Source organism: Notamacropus eugenii, chromosome 2, assembly GCF_028372415.1.
Source record: "Notamacropus eugenii isolate mMacEug1 chromosome 2, mMacEug1.pri_v2, whole genome shotgun sequence".
NCBI lineage: Eukaryota > Metazoa > Chordata > Mammalia > Diprotodontia > Macropodidae > Notamacropus > Notamacropus eugenii.
The window spans coordinates 231,189,574-231,208,657 of record NC_092873.1 but is presented as its reverse complement, the minus strand read 5'-3'; the positions used below and the strand labels follow the sequence as shown (position 1 = coordinate 231,208,657).

Below are 19,084 nucleotides of genomic sequence, written 5' to 3'. Positions count from 1 at the left end.
AGGTAACTTTCAAAGCTATCCTGCTTGTCTGTATTCCCTTCTGGCCTTCATTCTGTTTTCTTCTCATTTGAACAGCAAAGTTGGGGGAGTACATCCCTGTCCCTAAAACTTCTCTGCCTTCTCCCAAATACGAAAAACAAAACAAAACAAAATACTTGTAATAAATAAGTACTTTCAAGCAGAAAACAAATTCTTTCATTGGTCATGTCCACAGCTGTATGTCTCACTCTGAAACCATGAATTCATCATCTCTTTATCAAGAGATGGATAGCATGTTTCATTGTTGTTCCTCTGGAATTATACTGGTCATTGTATGATTAGAATTCTTAAAATCTTTCAAAGTTATTTGCCTTTAAAATGTCATTGTATAAATTTTTCTCCTGGTTCTGTTCACTTAATTTTATGTAGTTCATACAATTCTTCCCAGGTTTCCCTAAAACCATCCTTTTCATTTCTTAGGAGCAAATAATGTTTCACTACTTTCATATATTTTAAATTATTCATACATTCCTCAATTTATGGGCATTCCTCCTCCTTAGTTTCCACTTCTTTGCCACCAAAAGAAGAAACTATTTTTCTACATAAGTTCTCTTCTCTCTTGGGTCAGCAAATTAAATACACAACTATAATAAGATATAGTAATAGAAAATCAGAAATAAAGTTAAATGATCTACACTGCATATAAAAAGGGTTAGTTATTTTACAGCTTTGTATCGCTTAAGGAAAAATTAATCTTAAAAATATGGGTTTCATTTTTGGAAGCCCAGGAACTAATAGAAAAAAAGATTAAATAGCTTAGATGGAAAATAACAGAGAAATTGGAGTGGGCACAGATTTAATGCGTATCATCAACAATCATAACCTGGTTCCATCCTTTAGCTAAATAAGACAAATATCTAAGAAGTGAAGAGAAGTTAATGAAGACAGTCCGAGGGATAAATAAACATTTACATAAAACGGAGAAGAGAAAAACTTATGGTAAATGTGGGGAAACTTCTTTTAAAGCTGAAACCTGTTCAACTATAGAGCTGGTTCTCCAAAAGCGGTACTGGAAGGTCTAGAGGTCAAAGAGGGAAAAGGAGCACACATTTAGAGCACCTACAATGTACAAGGGACTGTGCTAGGTGGTTTACAATTATTATTTCATTCTCATAAAAATGCTGTGAGGGAGGTGCTATTATGAACCCCACTTTACAACTGAGGAGACTGAGGCAGACAGAGGCTAAGTGACTTGCACAGAGTCACACAGCTAGTAAATGTCTGAGATCACATTTGAGCTTGTCTTCCTGATTTATCACTCTATCCAGGGGTGGGGGACCTGCAGCCATGAAGCCACATGTGGCCTTCTGGGTCCTCAAGTAGGGCCCTTTGACTGAATCCAAACTTCACAGAGCCAATCCCATTAATAAAAGAATTTGTTCTGTAAAACTTGAACTCAGTCAAAAGGCCACACCCAAGCACCTAGAAGGCCACATGTGGCCTCGAGGACACAGATTTCCTGGACATGGTGCAGACTAAATAACCTGGTAGGCCTTCTCAGGTTCTCAGCTTTCATGAAGCAAAAACCTATCCAAAGTTGCATTGCCTTAGATAACCCCCAAACCATTTTCTGAAAAAATTCCAAGTCACAGCCTCCCTAATCAATCATAAATTGAACTGCTTGTATCAGCTATGGTTTTTTTTGGACAACCTCATGCACAGAAGAATTCAGTGACACTGTAACACAATGATTTATCATATTTAAGAAATTCCTAAAGGGGCTAAAAGCACAGAGGACTCTATGAGCTGAAGTAAACAACATGTTGTAATACAGCCCAGCAAATGATAATGCAAGTTAGAGAAAGTATAGAGAAGGGTGGAAAATACATTCCCTTGGCTTGAAGTCATACCTTTTTCAGAGCCAAGGCTTGATACAGGGGAATTTTCCTGGCTCTTTTACTTGAAATAAATCACTGATGGTGAACTTGCATGAGATACATTTCTCTTTTGCCCCCATACACAACAGAAAATCCTCTGAAAACAAATCTTAGGTAGAGCCTGGGAAAAGGAGGGGATTGGGGATTTAGTAATCAATATATGAATTACTATATGGGTATCCCACTGAATAACACAAACAGGGCATAAAGGGACTTCAAGGTCACCTACCTGGCTGCACCTCTTAGTACAGTACATTTGCACTTCTACTGCAATTCAGTAGTCTAAACCGATCTGCTCAGATTATTTAATCTAGTATTGAAAAATCCCCAGAAAAAGAGATTCTACAAGCCCTCTGAGTCCAATAATCCTTAGTTTAACTGATCTGATCATTTCTCCTGATATTTTAACAAACTTCCTCCACTTCTGCTTCACTTTCAAAAGTTCTTTGTGCCTTCTTCAGTGGTCAGAGAATTGGGGCAGGATAATTTAAGCTTACTATCTTCAGGGTTGGCAACAACTAATCTGGATGCCTGAGGTGAGACAACTGAAAGGATGGCAAGACTCACTTTTTGATAACCAATACCTTTTACTGACCATGAGAATTATTTCACATATCTAGAAAGGGACAAAGGATTTTTCTAGACCAGTATTTTCTAAAATTAATGTCTAGAATATATAGAGAACTGACCCAAATGTATAATCATACAAGTCATTCCCCAATTGATAAATGGTCAAAGGATATGAACAGGCAATTTTCAGAAGAAGAAATTAAAGCTATCTATAATCATATGAAAAAATGCTCTAAATCACTATTGGTTAGAGAGATGCAAATCAAAACAACTCTGAGGTACCACATCACACCTATAAGATTGGCAAACATGACAGAACAAAAAAATGATAAATGCTGGAGAGGATATGGGAGAGCTGGAACACTAATTCATTGTTGGTGGAGCTGCGAGTGCATCCAACCATTCTGGAGAGCAATTTGGAACTATGCCCAAAGGGCTACAAAAATGTGCATACCCTTTGACCCAGCAATATCACTACTAGGACTATATCCCCAAGAGATCATAAAAATGGGAAAGAGTCCCACATGTACAAAAATATTTATAGCAGCACTCTATGTAGTTGCCAAAAACTGGAAGTCAAGGGGATGTCCATCAATTGGGGAATGGCTGAATAAATTATGGTATATGAATGTAATGGAGTACTATTGTGCCATAAGAAATGATGAACAAGAAGACTTCAGAGAGGCCTGGAAGGACTTATATGACCTGATGCTGAGTGAAAGGAGCAGAACCAGGAGAACTTTATGCACAGCAACGACCACAGTGTGTGAGAGTTTTTTCTGGTAGACCTAGATTTTTGTAATAACACAAGAACTTCTTACAAAAAATAAAATAAAATAAATCCCAATGGTGGTTCTCAAGGCAAAATGCCTTCCACGCTCAGAGAGAGAAATATGGAAGTCACTCACATAATGTAACAGATCATGTTTGTGTATGTGTATGTGTTTGTGTATCATGTTCTGATTTGTTATACGATTTCTTTCATTTATCTTAGTCTGACTACATAGCATGACTATAGTGAAAATATACTCAATAGGAAAGTATATGTAGAATCTATACAGAATTGTATGCAGTTGTGGGGAGGGAGGGGGGGAGTGGGGGGTAGGTGGGGGGGATAAAATCACAATTGTATGGCAGTGATTGTTAAACATTAAAAAATAAAAAAAATAAAATAAAATAAAATTAAATTAATGAGACTATTCCCCAGACATTTCCAAGTAAATCCTAAGCATAATGCTAACAAGGACAGTACTTCAATAAACAGATGATACTCATGATAAAAGGAAGACTTCATGGAAGTGGCCTCCAAGTCCTTTCACTTCCTGTCTCTTCCTTTCTAGTTCAATTTTAAAGCTCTGTTGTGGTAGCAAAAAGGTAGAAGGAATTTAACAAAATTCCAAAGTATTTTGGAGTTTGTTGCATCTATAAGAAAAATGAGGATTTTTTTTAAATAAGGGAGACATTAAGTAGGACATGATACATATCACAGGAATATCTGGGGTTTGAGGACCCCTCCTCTACAGGCGTCTGTGCATGGCGATGTTTACCATGGAGAGGTTAAACCATGGGCAATTGATCCTTTTGTCTATCTTCTGAGATTCTGTTTAATCAAAGGCACTAAGTCACAGACCACAAATGAAAGGAGTAAGAATGGAATACACAGAAGGGGTCCCTAGGATGTGAATGCTTTCCTCTGAATGCAAAGATAAAGTGAATGGACAGTACACAGGGTAATATTGGGAAAGTTGTCATCCTGACTCCTAGTTGAGGCTCTTCGAAAGAGAAACCTAAATTTTATGAAAAGGGCACTGTCTTCATCCTCAAAATGACCATGGGATACTCATTATTATCAACCTCATGACTGACATTAAATGAGCAAGTATATATAGCACGTTGCTGGGATCTGTAAAAGTCAGTTTGCTTTTACAGAGGGACAGCATAGTATAATGGAAAGAATGACAGAGTACGAATGAGGAAAGTTTTGGTTCTGACATTAACCAGCTATATGACCTTGGTCAAAGTACTTCCCTTCTCTTGGATTCAGATTTCTAATGTATAAAATAAATGTGTCAGACCTTATGTTTTCTAAGATTATTTTCTAATCACTTTCATGCCTTAAGATTCTATTTCTCACTTCACCAGTTTCCTCCTAACCCAGAGATTCTTATGAGAGAGAGAGAGAGAGACAGAGAGAGACGGAGACAGAGAGAGAGAGAGAGAGTCTGGCAAAAGCTATAAATGTCATTCTCAGAACAGTGTTTTTAAAAGCATAAAATACATAGTATTACCAAGAAAATTAAAGATCAGTGAAAATAAAGATGTCATATTTCCCATCCAGATTCACTGAAACACTGAAATCCTTCCTTAGACCTCAGGTTAAGAACTCCTGATCTAACTCAACTAAGGTATATTAATTCTCCCTCAAAGATTATGCTTTTCCAGACTTATAAATGCAATATGAAAGACAACCTTAGCTTCCTCAAGCACAGATACTATTCTGTTTGAAGCTGGATCAGGGAAAATAGAAATGAAGATTCCGTTTACACAAATTAAATATTTCAAGTTATATTTACTTTTAGAAAAAAATAACTGATATCTCGTTTTCCCATTATCTTATTTCCAAATACATTCCCCACCCTTCCTACTTTCATAACAAAGATGAAAAAAAACAGAAAAACAGTTCAGCAAAACTAATAATACATAAACTGTATCTGATAGTATCACTCAATCAACAAGCATTTGGTACACCTAGGTGGCACAGCAGATAGAACACTGGGCCTGGAATCAGAAAGATCTGAATTCAAATCCAACCTCAGACAATTAGTAGCTGTGTGACCCTGGGCAAGTCATTTAACCTGTTTGCCTCAGTTTTCTCATCTGTAAAATGGGGATGATAATAATAGCATGTACTTCTGAGGGTTCCCATGAAGATCAAATGAGATAATAGTTATAATGCACTTAGCAAAGTGTCTGAATCATAGCAATAACTACATAAATGTTAGGTATTATTATTGTTATTATTAATTAAGCACCCACATAAGAAGTATTGAGCCAGGTACTGTCGATACAAGTACAAAGAATGAAACAATCTTTATTCCCAAGGAGCTTACATTCTCTTTGTTTGTTTGTCCTTTATTCTTTTTTTTTATTTGTTTTCAGTGTTCTATAATCACTTCCCCTCCCTTTCCTTCCCTCCCCCTCCCTCCCCACTCCCTCCCCAAGATGGCGTGACATCTTATATAGGTTCTACACATACATTCCTATTAGATGCATTTTCACCCTAGTCATGGTGAATAGAAGAATTAAAATGAATGCGAGAAACCATAAAACAAACCAAAACATAATACAAAAGAAAATGGTCTGCTTCCTTCTGCGATCCAATTCCATAGTTCTTTCTCTGAATCTGGAAGGCATTTTGCCTCAAAAGTCCATTGGGAATATTTTAGGTCCTTGCATTAGCTGTGAAGGACTAAGTCTACCAGAAAAACTCCTCACACACTGTGGTTGTTGCTGTGTATAAAGTTCTTCTGGTTCTGCTCCTTTCACTCAGCATCAGTTCATATAAGTCTTTCCAGGCCTCTCTGGAGTCTTCTTGTTCATCACTTCTTATACCACAACAGTATTTCATTACATTCATACACCACATTCATATACCAACTTGTTCAGCCATTCCTCAACAGATGGACATCCCTTTGATTTCCAGTTTTTGGCCACCACAAGGAGATCTGCTATACATATTTTTGTACATGTGGGACCCTTTCCCATTTTTATGCTCTCTTTGGGGTGCTATCCTAGAAGTGATATCGCTGGGTCAAAGGGTAGGCACATTTTTGTAGACCTTAGGGTACAAATTGCTCTCCATAATGGTTGGATTAGCTCACAGCTCCACCAACGATGAATTAGTGTTCCAACTAGGAGCTTATATTCTAATGGGAAAGGCAATGGATATATACACATACACACACATATACAGTGAATAAATATTACACACACACACACACACACACACACACACACACACACACACATACACATACATTAAATACAAAGTCATTTGGAAGGAAAGGTACCAGCAATTGACAGGGACGAGAAGAGCCTTCTTGCAACAGAAGGAGGGCTTGAATGGTATCTTCAAGGAAGGAGACACTATCAGGTGAATGTAAGGAAGGAGTGCAAGCCAGGCTAGTGGGACAGCCAGTCCAAAGGCACATAAATGGGAAAGGAAGTGTCCTACGTGGGGAACGGAGAGAAAGCTAGTTTGGCTGAACGACAAGAGTGAAGGAGGTCAATTGAGACCAGACTGTATTTAAAAGCTAAATTGAAGAGTTTATATTCACGATATTAAATTTTGATCAAGTTACCATTCTCCCTCATCAGGTAAGGCTAAAACTCCTTGAATCTTCAACTTTGGTTCCCTATTTCCCTCTTGCAAACCACCCACCCCTCACTTCAGGGAGAGACTTCAGATATGAAGAATTTATGCCAGATATTCCAAGTTATGTAAAAATCCCCAAGTTGTACAAAATCCCCATGCCACAGACTATAGAAAGTCCCCATTCTAGCCAATCGAGACTCAATAGCAGCCATGTTCCTAAAAACAGATTGTGTCACTTTACCATAAAAGAACTACCTTGGATGTCAGGAGTGTTTGTGATGACTGAGCAGCCTTGGACCTCATTTACTGGCAATTACTAGCTTTGTTAATATGGGCAGCTAGGTGGCATTGTGGATAGAGTACCAGGCCTGAAGTCAGGAAAACTCATCATCTTGCATTTAAATCTAGCCTCAGACACTTACTAGCTGTGTGACCCTGGGCAAGTCACTTACCCATTTGCCTCAATTTCCTCATCTATAAAATGGCTGGCGAAGGAAATGGCAAACCACTCCAGGATCTTTGCCAAGAAAACCCCAAATGGGGTCACAAATAGTTGGTTATGACTAAAAAAATGACAAAACAACATAACCAAGCTTTGCTAATAAACTGATCATGCTGAAAACTGTTGCCTCAGTTTCTTTTATCTGCAGATTTCAATGATATATTTGATCCTAGAGGAAACAGAAAACCACTGGAGTTATTTGCTACTTCCAAAAGTACTGCTATACATTTTTTCCAAGTTTATATTTCACAGAAAATAACTTGCTTTTTTTTGTACCCACTCCATAGTCTAAACTCAACAAAAGAGCTGCTTTGTGGCTCCCTTTTTCTCCTATCCCCAATGTTTTTCTTTTGCTGTTTCCACTAAGTCAACATTTCTTGAGAGGCAGTACACAGTGCTGGACCTAGAGTCTGAATATTTGGGTTCTTATTCTATGCCTCAGACCCTCACTAGATATGTGATCATGGGCAAATCACTAAATTTGTCAGAACCTTAGTTTCCTATTTTGTAAAACAGAGTATAAATAATATTTGCCTGTTTAATAAGACTGTTGTAAGTAAAGCAAATTGCAAACTTTCAAGCTCTGTGTAAATGTGAATTCTTATTTTCCATTTGTGGAATGTATTAATCCTTCCTAAATCATGTGTTGTATTTATCCTTAATAAATATCATCATATATAGTTTAAATAATTATTTGATTTTTGCATTCGTAAAGATGATAAAAAATTTATGGGAGAAAATGATATTGTCCTATATCCAGATACACAATGAAAAACTAGGTTATGCTTTGCCCCCTCATTCTTTTGGATTCTTTGTTCTAAAAAACAGCTCTCTAGTTGGGAAAATGATATACTAGAAATGGAAGAAGACATAAAAACCAAAAGTATCAACAAAAATTTTTAAAAATATTTATTTTAGAGTCCATTTTGTCAAAAGATAGTTTATGAAACTCCTTTTCAGAGGACTAAGAGGTAAAATTGATGAGGGTTATATGTGCCTAGCCAGTAGAAGGTACTGAGGTGTCATATTATACATGGCAGTGGAAAGGTCAAGAAAGAGGAAGATAAGATTAGAGAAGTGGCCTTTTATTTTGTAGCAAGATGGCAATTTAAAAAATGCAATCTTACTTTATTTTAATACTTCAAATGATGTGTAAGTTCATCAGTTAGGTACTCCATCTACCTTTCCATATGCACTCTTAAAAACAGCTTCTAAGTCAGAAGTTCTTCCTTATGATCAATAAACTTATTTTTTCAAATATTCCAATAACTGTATTTTATTTCATGCATTTAAAAACATTATTCTGAGAAGACATCCATAGGCTTTATCAGACAATCAAAAGGGTCCATAACATGAAAAAGATTAAGAGCTCCTGGTCTGGATGAATTTATGTGATAGTTTCACTGTATTTTGCACTGGTCAGACTTAATCTGAAGAAGTATGTTCAGTACTGAATGCTACAGTGTGATACTGACAAACTATAAAGCATCCAACACAGTATGGCCAGGATGAAGAAGGATCTAAGATGCATGTCATGAGAAACAGCTGAAGAAACTGGAAATCTTAAACATGGGAAAGACATTCAGATGTTATGACAACTGATTTATCTGATGACCTTTATGGCTTCTTCTAATATTATACAGGATGCTTCAAAAAACTTTTGGGACATCTTCTGTATATATGCATGTGTTTGGTCATTTACATATGTGTTCATTTTGAAAATGTGCACATGTGTATATATTTATATGTGTTTCATCCTACATAGTGAAATATATACAGTATGTTCATATATATGTATATCATATACATGACATATACAGTCAATCCTCAACATTTGTGTATTTAACTTTCTCAAATTCAAGCATTCATATGATTTTATTAGTAACTTCATTTTCACTTTTAACACTGGCAATGTCACCCATTTGCAACTATGTACAGCAGAGAAAAAAATGAGCTTCAGTGTGCAAGTTTATATCTACAAAAAGGAGGAAAGTATTTATATAAGTGTTCATGAATCCACTCCAGAAAATGCTAAAGTAACTTCTCAATTGTGCAATAAGGGAACTGAAAATAATTGGAAGAGTATCTAAATTTTGTAAGTAAATGAGATGGTGGTCACCCCTATCCTCTCACAGGTGGTTCAATGAGGAGTCGGAACGCTGCGTTTTAGGCACTGAAGATGCCTGAGATCATGTACTTTTCTTCAGAAAACAATTCAACTGAAGGATATGATAGGGATTGTCCATTTCCCTTTTTTACCTCAGGGTTCTTCTGACACCACTACCCCATCCCTCCCCATGGAAGCCTCTACTTATCTGCATTTTATGAGTTATTTCATGGTTTCTGTGCTGGGAAAAGTACATATTATCAGAATTAATGTTCTGTTATAAATAACTGTATGCAGAAAAGTGTATTTTCAGCAATCTCTACTGAAAGGTTATAGTTTTTGGTGATCACAGGAATCTAACCCTCTATTTCCCATAGGTTCAATATATTGAAATTCACATTTTTTATTTTCATGCTGTTTTCTAGGAATGTTACTTCCACAAAAGTTGAGGGTTAACTGTATGTTTTGTTATTGTTCAGTCATTTCAATCATGTCTGACTCTCCTTGACCTCATTTGGGGTTTTCTTGGCAAAGGTATTGGAATAGTTTGCCATTTCCTTCTCCAGCTCATTTTACAGATGAAGAAACTGAAGCAAATAGGGTTAAGTGACTTACCCCTGTTGCACAAACTAGTAAATGTCTGAGATAAGACACGAATTCAGGAAGAGGTGTCTTCCTGACTTCAGGTCCAAAACCATATCCACTATGCCACATAATTGCCTGCGACTATATGTATAACATTTACATATACATATATACATATATATATATATATATGTCAGTCTTCTTTAGGCTGAACTCAGTAACTTTTATAAATTACTTTGTGGTTTATAAATATTTTACATATATTATTTATTTGATCCTAACAACCTTGTGACATAGGTACCACAAATACTGTTATCACCATTTTATATACAAGAAAACTGAACTCAGTTCAGAAAAGCTATGTGACTTGATCATGGTCTTCCAACTATGTCAACAAAGGCAATATTTAAATCCAACTTTCTCCTAACGATGCTCAATGTTCATTCTACTATAAGATCCTGTCTCAGTCTGAATGCAGATCAAAGAATACTTATTTCACTTTTTTGTTTGTTTTTTCTTTCTCGTGGTTTTTTCCCTTTTGTTCTGATTCTTCCTTCACAACATGATTAATGTGGAAATATGCTTAACATAATTGTACATATATAACCTCCATCAGACTGCTTGTAGTCTTGGGGAGTGCGGTAGGAAGAGAGAAAAATTTGGAACTCAAAATTTTACAAAAATGAAGGTTGAAAACTATCTTTACATGTAATTAGAAAAAATAAAATATTAGTAAGTATAAGATTCTGTCTTCTAACACCCCCAATTCTTTAACAGTTTCTCATGTGACATGGTGCTGAGCACTCTCACTATACACACACACACACACACACACACACACACACACACACACACATATGCAGCTTGTTAAGGTCCCTCTTACAATGAGGTACCTAGAACAAAACTAGAGTGATATAAGAAAGACAATGTACAGTGGTATTATCATCTTAATCTTGTTCTAAGCATAATCTTATGAATACAACCCCAAATTACATAAATTTTTGCCAACCATGTCACACTATTAGTTTACTTGAGGTTTCATATGATCTAACATAACTAAGACATTTTTGATATATTGCCACATTTACTTGATCATGTACTCATACAACTGTTTTTAAATCAGAGCAGAGGAAATTATATTTCATCTTAACTGGGGAATGGGGTTTTATATTAGATCCATAGAATTACACAGGAAAAGGAGCTGCAATTGTTATCTGTATCAGTAGAGGTGGTATGCACACCAATAGAAGGACAGAGTCACTGATGTATGCACCACCCTAAGATTCAATACATTATTCCTGTTGTTGGATCCTAACAATCTAATCCAATATAATGGCTATCTATCGCAGCTCTGTCATCCACAAACTTGATGTGTAATGTGTTTATTCATTCATTACTTCATTCAAGTAACTCACAGAAATGCTGAAGATGAGACTGGGTAAGGTATGGAGACCTACAGCAGTATCTCACCCAAAACTTATAAATAAGTTCTACACATTACCAAGTGTAATGTATTTTCATTTAGCTACCAGCTCTTGGAAGATATGTTACTTTATATTATTAATTAGTACTCTCTGTCCTCCTAGACTTCTCACATCCATTTTTTTCAATTTCTTGCTGTTACAGAATGCAAGCTCTTTAACTGAAGGTACTGTTCCACTTTTATCTTCATATCCTTAACACTTTGCACCTAGAAAGCATTTTAATTACAGTTTGTTCAATTGAATTTCTGTAATAATTATCATCACATAATTTCCCCCACAGATGCAGAAGAGAATCTGGTGGTTTCCACTTTGAGGGGAATGATATCAAGGAAACAAGACATCTCTAGGACTTTATAGAGACACATGAGATGCCATGGATTTAACAGATTCAATTATACTAAGCAAATTAAAGTAAGTCAAAAGTCAATAAAATCATCAGAGGTTAAGGTGCAAATAGGCTTAGTATCAAAGATTTCATACTGTTGAAGTACCCTACATTTGCCAATTATCCAACATTGCTTTGCCTATTCCAAATAACTCTTGCTACTATCCACGTGTTTTGGGACTGACACATCGGATGGATTGATTCTATAATTTTCAGATTCACGTTCTGGATCAAACTCTGCCTCAACTGATGGAATGGAATAATATGAACAATAAAGACAGCTAGTAATAATAATTCAGCTATTTGTTTCACAGCTAACAGTACCTTGGGTAAAAAGAAACACTGAGTTGTATAATGATAGGTAATATGGTGGAGTGAAAAGGACATGGGATTTGAAGTCAAAGGATCTGGATTCAAATGTCAGCTACGATATTTACCATCTGTGTGAACCTGGGCTAGCCAAGCCAACAAAAATTTGTTAAGCAGTTACCATATACCAAGCGATGTCTGTACTAAGCAATGGAGAAACAGAAAAGCAAGTATGGTGCCTGATTTCAAGGAGTTTATAATCTGTTTCACTTCTCTGGGTCTCAGTTTCCTTATCTCTAAAACAAGGGAGTTGAATTAGATTATTTTTAAGGTCTCTTCTAGCTCTAAATCCTGAAAATTTCTGAAAAAGTGAGAAACATGTAGAGGAAAAAAATTAGAGGAAAAAAGCATAATGCAAACTATTGAATGGAGGGGAGGAAAATGGAATTCATGAAGGTTTAAATTTATATAATTTAAAAAAATAAAAACTGACCAACCTTAGATACATAAAAATAAAAAGGAAGCACAGTTTTCTACCTCACAAAATATCTAAAGTCATTTCAGTTTTTATTCCCCAAAGTAATAATCTAGCATAGTAGTCACCTTTCCATTATAAATTAGTTAATTCATCAACATCTGCTGCACATTTACAACATACAAAGCTATCCTGCTCCTGCCTGGGGCAATTAGATGGTTATCCTAACGCCTGGTTACACCTTGGAAATCACCTTAGATTTTCACTAATGTGCAAATGTGGAAAGACAAGACAAAATTCTACAAATTATTTTTATTCTCTCTATGGCATGATATCTCCAAAATCTATAAAGTGAAACACATGATTTACTGATCACAAAGTAATAAAAATTACCTTCAATAATGGGTCCTTTAAAGAAGGAACACGTACATGAGAGAACAGAAGGAAGTTCAAAGAGAAACACAAAGACACTTTTGGAATTGACATGCTGAGTTTATTTTACACATATTTTAAAGGTATAAATTACAGACACGGTTTCACATACAACCCTTTATTCTGTAGTTCAGAATAACAAAAAATAAAAATTATTTTTAAAATGTCAGCTATTTGAGATATAAACAGCATGGTTCAAAGTAGCTTTAAAACTATGACATGTCTAACATGGATTTCTTTTGTATGTGTTAAATCAGATTCAGCTAATCTTCCTGACAATCATTACTACTTGCTCACATTTTAGAACATCAAGAACTAAGGAGTTAAGTCTAAAGGCTTCACAAACATCGTGAATGACAAAAGATCACTATATAAATGCTAAAGGATATATTTCCCTTAAAGGCCGGACAAGGAGTTAAGAAAACCTGAATTCAAATTGTACTTCACACACTTACCAAATACCTGTGCAGATCCAGGGCAAATCACTTAACCGTTCTGTGCCTCAGTTTCCTGCTCTATTAATTGGGGATAATAATGGTAACTGCCTCACAAGACTGTTGTGAGGCTCAAATGAAATACTGTGTAAAGCACTTTGCAAACCTTAAAGGGTTATATAAATGTTAGCTGCTATTATTGTTACTATTAATTAGTCATTTGTTATTCTCCTTCCAGTGTTATCTACAAATCTTTGCTGGATGACCTGTCTTAATTGGATTTCATATTGATCATTTCGCAGGCTTATTTTTTCTTCAAATCCTTTCCACTGTTTTGTGAGGCAATATTCCCATCATTCTCTTCTGTAATGTTCTTCATATAAACTTGAACTCTAAAGTAGTGCTGACCCCAGCTTCCAAGACTCAGTGCTTGAAACAGTTGATCTCAGTCAGTTTCTAGGATCTTTTGGCCTCTTTATTTTGGTAACTTTTTAACAGGCTGAAACTTCTCTAAGAAATAATGACAATGAGAGTCAACGTCTTTACTTTTGTCCATTTTCCACTTACAGGGCTGGCTTGTTTAAGCAGTTTGAGTTAAAGCTGACAAAATTATAGCTGCTAGCTTCTCATCTTTAACCTTCTAATTTGGATAGAGCACCAGTGCGGGAGTCAAGAGGACCTGAGTTCAAATCTCACCTCAGACATTTGACACTCACTAGCTGTGTGACCTTGGGCAAGTCATTTAACCCCAACTGCCTCATCCTCCATCGTCTCCAGTCATCCTGATGATTATCTGGTCACTGGATTCAGATGGCCCTGGAGGAGAAGTGAGGCTGGTGACCTGTACAGTCGTTTCTCACTCAAAACAAAGTCAAGTACAAGTCATGTCATTACTTCTCTGACGGCATGGTCTCCTTTGGCAACAAAGGACGAACTTTTCTTCTAACTGAAAGAGACTACAAATTCTGAAATGAATACATTGTGTATTGATTGGTCATTTCCCATATTACGGGATAATCACTTTCATTTTTAATGATTCCATTTGTTATTCACTATACAGTATCTTCCAAGTCTCTTCTTGGGTTAAATATTCATAATGCATATAAGCATGAAATTTCTATAAACATCTGACATCTTTAATTTTTTTTATTCTGAAATTTTTTCCATCAGTTTTCACTAACCTCCCACTTTTATACAGAAATTGCTGAGTGTCAAGGATTACATTGATAAACTTGAAGATTTGGTTGTTTTTTTTTAAATCAAGCTCTTCACATATTTACTCTGCTCTTGTTTTCTATCACTAGGCCAGAAGCAGATGAAAGCCACTGTGTTTTGACAATCTAAGTGAAATGGATGAATATTTTAAAAAATATAAATTGCCCAGATTAACAGAAGAGGAAATTAAATACTTAAATAACTCCATCTCAGAAAAAGAAATTGAACAAGCCATCAATGAACTCCCTAGGAAAAAAATCCAGGGTCAGATGGATATTGGCAAAGAAGGAGTCCTACCAAATTCTTCTTATGATACAAATATGGTTCTGATACCTAAACCAGGAAGAGCCAAGACAGGGAAAGAAAATTATAGACCAATTTCTCTAATGAATATAGATGCAAAAATTTTAATTATTAGCAAAAAGAATAGAGCAACTTATCACAAGAATAATACATTATAATCAAGTAGGATTTATACCAGGAATGCAGGGCTGGTTCAAAAATAGGAAAACTATCAGCATTATTGATCATATCAACAACAAAACTAACAGAAAGTCACTGTGTCCAAAAAGAAGGGTGAAAAAACGAAGCCTGTGGACATTTTGTATTTAGCTAAACTGTCCAGTGCTTCCCTTCCTTAGACAACAGATACAGTGTGTTACTGGGCTCATCCTCAAAGCCCTTCCAACTTGTCAGAATGTTCCAGGGTTTGGGCTACACTGATAACCCTTGGTTACCTCCATGTCTCCATTAGCCTTCAGAGGACTTAAAGAAAGACTCACTTATTAATTTACTATTAATTCATTAGTTACCTATTAATGAAAACATTTTTAAAAGCCATTTTATTTCATGTCATAAAAATATCAATGCCACTCCCCAAAAGGAGCCCTTTTAAGTATCAATTTCCAATCAATGTCAGTGTATCAGAATTTGTTGCAGGAAAGAAAGAATGGAAACAAGAGGAGAGTGGTAACACTATAGTACTATAACACACAATCATCAGAGGGATTCCCCCTCTCCTTGCCCACAAATGTCTTACTTTTTAAAAAAATCCTGTAGATTTCATTCTCCCAGTTCAACAATATATGCCAAAGGTACTTTCAGCACCATGAGACAGTGACTCAGGGTATCAGATTAACCTGAGTAGAATCTGTCAGGATTTCCTTTGCCCTTCAACTCTGGGCCTCCCTTCCCTGAGTGACAGCTGAACATTCGGTACAAATTCTGCCCCTAGGAGGGCATGTAGCCAGTTTGGGATTAGGCTCCTTATTCTGTGGAGAAAGCAATGTGCTTAAAATCTATAAGACTCACTCTAGCCTCTCCCCTACTGAGGCTTTACCTTTTTAGATACTGCCTGCTAGTGAATTACCTTGTCTTACCCTTGGAGGAGTTAGATTGGATAAATGAATATGGTTGTCTCTCTCTAATGACCATGGTTTGATTTTTCTAAATGTGACACTTAAGTGATGTGGTTACATGCCACAATACCAAGCTCCCTACAAGAAAACTTCACTGCAGAAAACCTGCAAACAAGGACTTATTACAGCATCAAGTCAATGATTTTCAAAACACAATTTAGACTCCACACCAGCGTGCATAGACATTTGCCTTATACTGCTACATCTCATTACCAAAAATCAATAAAATAAGTCATAAGCTGCTGCTGGCAAGCAATCCATACAGATGGAGAGATCAAGAAAAATGAGCTTACAGTCAGAAATAATGCACTTAGGTAAGTGGCTTTGGGAAAGAGAGGTTATCAACCAAATTCTTTACAATGCCACATAATAGTTTTCAATATATAAATAGCAAAAACAGTCATCAAAAGAAGGTATCAGTATTTGCTTCAGAAGGTAATGGGTACAATCATGCCATGTTCAATCAACTGAACTGACAGAGTGCAGTGGGACCCTTTAAAGAGACTCTATTCTAATCTACACATGATGACAGACTTTCCTTTGAGTGTTGGTTTGCCTGTATCATTTTGGCTGAATATATCTGTGTGAGCAGGGCTTAGGCTAAAAAAAAATGTTGCAAGTCACAAGACTTCCTGAGTCTATTAGTATTAATGTGTTACTGGGCTCATCCTCAAAGTCCTTCCAACTTGTTAGAACACTAACTCATTTAAAGCACAGGGTATCACTTCTTTATGCAATGGATATTTTCTTGCATTCTCTGTACTTAGGAGTGTCATAGATTTGAGACGGGAAAAGATAAGATCATCTGGTTCAACCCTTCACTTCACAGATAAGGAAACTGAGGACAGCAAGGTTAAGTCACTATAAGCCAATGTGATACCCACAGCAGCTTCTATGATATATGTGTATCTCCATGGTTGGTTAGCAAAATATAACAAACTTTCCTCCTCCAAGACAAAACCAAAATATTTATTTGGAACATTTCTATTAGGATACCAGAAGGCAAGATTTAGTAAGGTACTCATCACCAATCCAGGGAGTGTAGACATTTCTTAGACAAGCCTCCCCATGAGCAAGTTCTTCCCTCAGCTTGTTTCTCTCTCCACCCACACCTTTCCCTCCAAGAAATACAATATATATATATATATATATATATATATATTTCCAGTCAAAGACTCAGCACTCTGAGAAACTTGGAAATTAGCATTTAATTGGGAAGATGTGGGAATCTCTGTGGCCCAGGGACTAATTGGCTATTTGCCATGGCTCCATGTGAGGCCTTTTAATGACAGGGAAGATCTTATATCCCATTAACCTTACAATCACTGGGTCAATAAGCTTTTAAGTGCCTGCTATGTGCTGGACACTTAAGTGTTAAGCTCCAGGAATATAACAAAGAAAGGAAAAAGAAGTTCCCAAGGAACTCAAAGTCTAAATGGAGGAGCAATATGAAAACAACTATGTACAAATAATATACACACATACACGCACACACATACACACACACACACAAATACGCCAGAGATAAGTAATAGAGAGAAAGCACTAGTATTAAGGGAGCTGAGGAAAGGCTTTGTGTAGAAGGTAGAACCTTTTCTGGGGATTAAAGAAAGCAAAAGAATCCAGAAGGAAAAAGAAAGAAAGGAGAGAATGTAAGGCATGGAGGTGGGGGTGGGATCATTGTAAAAATGTACCAAGTGAAAGATGGAGTGTTTTGCATAAGGAATAGCAAGGAGTTCAAGATCACTGGATAGCAGAATATGTGAAGAGGAATAAGATATAAGAATATAAGACAGGGAGAAAGAAACTGGGTCATGAAGGGGTTTAAAAAGCCAAAAAGAGGATTTTCTATTTGATCCTGGAGGGAGTAGAGAGCTGCTGGAGTTTACTGAACAGGGGACTAACATTGTTAGATCTGAACTCCTGGAAAATTAACTCACAAGCTGAGTAGAGGATGGACTAGAATATGAAGAAAATTGAAGAAGGAAGACCAACTTGAGGACTATTTGCAACAGTACTGGCATGAAGTGATAAGGGCCTATGCTAGGTCAGTGGCAGCATCAGAAAAGAGAAGGCAGAATAGAGGAGAGGTGTTAGTTAGTAAGGAAATTGACATGACTTGGCAAGAGATTAGATATACAGGGTAAGGGACAACCAAGGAATGACAATGAGGAATTGAGGAATTAGCCAAGAGAATGGGGAGGTAATACTCTATAGTACAGTACTGTAGACAAAGATTGTTAAGTTAGGAAAAAGAGAAGGTTTAGGAGGGAAAGATAATGAGTTCAGTGTTGGACATTCTGAATTTAGACATTTAGAGGACATGTAGAATGAAATGTCCAATAGGCAGCCAGAGATGGGAGATTGGAAGTTAGGAGAGAAGTGGAGGCTGAATAAGTAGATCTGAGAATCATTAGCACACAGAAGATAATTGAATCCATGGGAGGAGAGCACAGGAAGCCATGGATAATAAGTGGATACAATGGAATTCAAGCCTAGGTCCTTAAGTTCCAAATTAAGGACTCTTCCACTCAACTATGATGCACTCATTAAAGTCTTCCTGCAGAGAATTCAATAATAACTCCCTGTTTCGAAAATTTTAACAATATCTCAAAATTTAATTTGTTTTTTTAAAAATTATCTCAAATTTGATTAGCATTTTCTAGTTTAAAAGTGCTTTTGCAAATTTGACCTTAGCAGTAACCTTATTATAATGGTCGCTGTCAAGAAAAACCTCATGAAGTACATGATTCAACAACATTACCTGAGAGCTCATCTGTATCTTGCAATCTTGTCCAATAGAGTTCAGACCTTGGTTCTTGATCAGGTTTTCCCTCCCTCACTCCCCAAATATTGACTTGATACTGTCTGCCTACT

At 36.3% G+C, this 19,084-nt stretch overlaps 1 protein-coding gene across 2 annotated transcripts in view; it reads right to left on the bottom strand.

Moving 5' to 3' along the window:
- Positions 1–19,084, bottom strand: part of AIG1 (androgen induced 1) — a 334,033-nt gene that overhangs the window by 243,483 nt on the left and 71,466 nt on the right. The gene's annotated exons all lie outside the window — the stretch shown is intronic.